The 4467-nt window shown below is 45.2% G+C and overlaps 1 pseudogene; it reads right to left on the bottom strand.

Annotated features, from left to right (window-relative positions):
• Positions 1-2560: 2560 nt before the first annotated feature.
• On the bottom strand, positions 2561-3357 carry LOC102439637 (annotated as a pseudogene).
• Between the last annotated feature and the right edge of the window lie 1110 nt (positions 3358-4467).

The raw sequence follows: 4467 nt of genomic DNA on the forward strand, positions 1-4467 counted from the left end.
GACTTGACAGCCTGATTTGCCTCTTTCTTGGAAAATTTTGATTGTTTCTTATCATTAATCTGTACAGTGCCCAGATCTGCTTTCACCTTTTTTTCATTCTCCTGAGGTAACCTTGTTTTATGTTTCTGTACACTAGGGAGGCTGAGGAAGGTTACTGCCAGTAGAATAGTCAGTGATGGGCCATCTGAGGACATGGCACGGTGCTATGATGGAGTTGTAAGGAAAGCTGTGCAATAGTGAAGAGGCAGAGCCCTTGCAGAGATGAGTATTTGCAACATGAATAATTCTGAAAACATGAAATAGTGTGTGTTGGTTTACATGCTCTCAGCAATTGACAAAATATAGCAATGACTCTCAGAGGGTGTTATTCCCAGTGATACCTCTGCTAAGGACATGCTAAGAATAGTCTTTGCTGGGATAAAGTAAGCAGTTCTCATGGGAACTCCTAAACATCTCAAGATTCTGGTTCTTTCTATCATTATTTTATTTTTCTGTCAAATAATGCAGTCTATAGAAATTTGGAATTGCATTTTTAACCTGAAGCAGCCCTGCTGTCTTGCAATAGGAGAATAGAGAGTCAATCCCTCATAGTAAGATTCTCTCACCTGTAGTTACTAGGCTAGCGAACCATGCTAAGCCAGCATTTTACAGATACCCTCATCTGGATGAGGTTTTGATTCTCTGACCTATATTAGAGGTCAAACAAGTACTTGGACAGGCAGAATACATATTTAGGAATTAAGGAGCATACAGATTTTAAAATACACACAAACATACACACACACACATATATATACTAGTGGCCCAGTGCACGAAATTCATGCACGGGGGAGGGGGGTATCCCTCAGCCCGGCCTGCACCTCTCCAATCTGGGACAACCCTCTCTCAATTCGGGACTGCTGGCTCCTAACCACTCACCTGCCTGCCTGCCTGATCACCCCTAGCCACTCTGCCTGCTGGCCTGATCACCCCCAACTGACCCCCTTCCAGCCTGATCACCCCCAACTCCCCCCTGCCAGCCTTATCCCCCCCAACTGACCCCCGCCTGCCTGCTCGCCCCCAACTGCCCCCTCCATCTGCCTGCCCACCCCCAACTGCCTTCCATGCCAGCCTGTTTGCCTCCAACTTCCCTCCCCTGCTGGCCTGATCACCCCTAACTGCCTCTGCCTCAGCCCCGCCACCATGGCTTCTTCCAGAAGGATGTCCGGAAGGTCTCCCAGAAGGTCTCCCTGTCTAATTAGCATATTACCCTTTTATTAGTATATATACATTGTAGTCCAAACTTTTGCTATCGAATCTCAGGGACTAATGTACTTGAAAAGGATACATGTATGCATTATCAGTTTGGACACATTTGTGTAGGTGAATATTCAACTTCTATTTATTCAGTAAAGTATAAAACTTTATTTCTTTCTTCTTAAGCGTTAGGAATGAAAGACAAGTGACATTTTTTTGTCTAGGTAACAGGGGCTAACTGCCATTATTACTATGTAATAAATGACAATATTACATAGTAATATGTAGTTAGGCCTACTTGTAAGATGACTCTGATTTTAAAACAAGTTTATCTTCCAATAAGGATTTTCTTGCTCCAGCTAAATTCACTCACATGTCAATGTGTCTCTGAGCTATGAGCTGTTAGCTACTAGAAATTCTAACAATGAAAGAAATATGTCCACGGGGTTTGAGTTTCACAAGTCAAAGCATTTTTTTAAAATTTCCTGGAATAGAATATTCATGATCTAAGCATTCCCTTGGTTATAAATTGTACCCCTAAAAATCAAATAGAACAATAGAGAATTGCTGAACTCTAGTTAATGATATGCACACTGAAGTGCCATGTCTGCAACTTATTTGAAATGCATCAAAAATAACAAATTTTGGATGTGTAGCAGTACATATACGTGGTAAATTCAGTATGGTTAACTATTAGTCTCAGTGGTAGAATGTTATGGCATGTTTGAAATTTTTTAAATAAAATTTTGAAGAAGAAAATAAAAGGACTGGCCCGGTCAAAATGGAAAACCAAGGAGAACTCTAATAAGTTAGAGCTCAATAAGTTATTACCAATAAACTGAAGTCAGATACCAGATTAGCCAAGAAGGGTTGTTGTATCTATGAGATGAGTGTGAAAATCAAGTTCCAAGATAAAATCTGAGTTTGGAGGTAGTCAATTTAAACTAGAATGCAAAGACAGGAGAAGTTCTCAGGAGCACTCATGGACAGATGCTACTGTTGTTGGTTCCTTTTCTTGTTTTGTTTTCCATAGATTTTGTTCCTGAGAGTATGCTTTTGTCATTTTCTAATCCATTCAAATACTTATTGAGCAGCTATGTAGATACAAAGGTGTTTGAAACATGGTTGAAGAGGTGAGGCAAATGAACAAGTAGAAAGAAAAGTTCACTTAATCACAGCAGTCGAAAGTGCTGTAGGAGATTAAGAGTGAGATTTCTTCCAGTCTAGAAGGGGGCCTGGGTGAATGGCAAATCAGGAAAGGGGTCTGAGATTAAAATAGAAGACTTCAGTCTGGACTGTGGGTGATACTTAGTATGAGCTATACTTATCTCTCTTTTTTCTCCATCTTTGGGCTTAATTTACCAGTAGTGCCCAGGGTTGTAGAAGGTGCTTTTTCTATACTTGCTTGCATTTTTGTTCTAATGTTTTCTACAGAATTAGGTCCTTTTGGTGGTTTAGGTATTTTTTTCCTGTTTTTTGAAGGATTCTTAACCTTTTGATGTGGGTGTCGATGATTTGGAGTCTTTTCCATACTGGTTTGATTTCTGTGCATTTTTGGCTGGAGTATCTCATATGGATTTCTTTATTGGAGCTTTTTTTCCTACTTCCTCATTCTCAAAATCATCAGCATCAGATCAGCATCATCAGCATCATCTTCATCCTCATCCTCATCATTGTCCACAGCACCTTCAGCAGTAGCAAGTTTCATTTTTTTCTGTGGAAACCTGCTACCACTTCCTGGAAAGAACTATTTCCAGACAAACCAAGGAGTTTCACATCCTCCTCCTCTTCATCTTCTGACTCTGCCTCTCCCACCACAACTAAGTGCTGTCAACTAATATGCACAGGCCATGAACCACACTTCAACTGTAAGATCACAGGTGGTGTTATTACAAAGCTACCAAGGCAAAGCATTGACTGTACAGACATTTTCAAGATGCCAGTGCTACTTGAATTGGACTGCCTTCATAATTCATTGCTTCTGCTTCAACAATGAATAATTTAGCCTTTGCACCAGCCCCTGAACTGACCATTCATAAAGATAATTAGTATTCATTTTCATCACCACCTACCTTAAAAGCAAAAACCTTTGTCAGCCTTTAGTTCACAACTGAAAATATAGTTCCGGGTTTCAGAGGACTCGTGTCCGTGCCCTCCAAAATCTTCCATGGGGTGGGAGCACTCACTTAGGTGAGAGAAGGCAGATGGAGATAAAGGACTCCTGTTCCTCAGAACAGACTCACAGGATGGAATTGCACCAGGGCTGCCTTTGTCAATTTTGCATGCAAGGTCTTCTAAACCGAGCATCTCATAAACATCTGAACAGATTTTTAACTTATTAATATACATTTTTACTGTATATAAAGCATTAAGGCAAATAATCATGCTTTATGATAAGCTTCCTGTTATGCCCAGATTTCAAGATTCCCAAGAAACCACCAGGGAGCCAGCCATGTCCGATGCAAAAGCATAAGAGTCTTTATTTGAGCTAGCTCGAGCTCCCCTACCCTCCTTACTGACGCAGCAGCAAGTGGCAGAGAGAGGGGACCGTGGGCCCCGCCGACTGGCCAGGCGTGAGTTGGCATCTCACCACACAGGATGCGGTCATATTGATGGCGCGCACCTCCCCCGACCATCACCGGCCAGTCCAGAGAAATCCTGGGTGTGGCTATCAGAGGCCTCCTCCGGGAAGAAGCCCCCGCTGAGCACATGGCCCTGCCCAAAAGTGGAGGACCCAGGGCAAGATGGAGGGCGCAGTCCCTGCCCCCCCCCACCGAGAACGCAGGGAAGGGCGGGGGCGCGCGTCCACAGGTCCGAGATCTCACCCTTCCACTGAACACGGAGGAAGTCCTCGCCGTCCCTGGCGTGGGAGTCGTTCTGTGTTGGCTCTGGAGGCTTCCCTCTGCTTTCCTGGGGTGCTCTGGGTCTGGATGTTATGGGGGATCCCCACGGGGGCTCGCTGCGCCTGGGCCACCCGCGAGGGCTGGGAGGAGGCCCCTCAGCTGCTGCGGGGGCTCCGTCGCCTCCGCTACGAGCAGCCCGGCCCCACGGTCCCGGATGCCGGCCTGGTCCGGGCTCTGCCTGCTGCTTGGGCCCACGCTCCATCACGGCATCGCGGCTCTGCCGTGAGGCTCAGGGCAGCCGCGGTGTCCCACATGCGGTCCTGCACCCCCACCACCGTGCGGTTGGCGTGGCGGAGCGAGTAGGTGGCCCAATGGACGCCGTCGCTGG

Source organism: Myotis lucifugus, unplaced genomic scaffold (genome assembly GCF_000147115.1).
Source record: "Myotis lucifugus unplaced genomic scaffold, Myoluc2.0 scaffold_57, whole genome shotgun sequence".
In the NCBI taxonomy this organism is placed as follows: Eukaryota; Metazoa; Chordata; class Mammalia; order Chiroptera; family Vespertilionidae; genus Myotis; species Myotis lucifugus.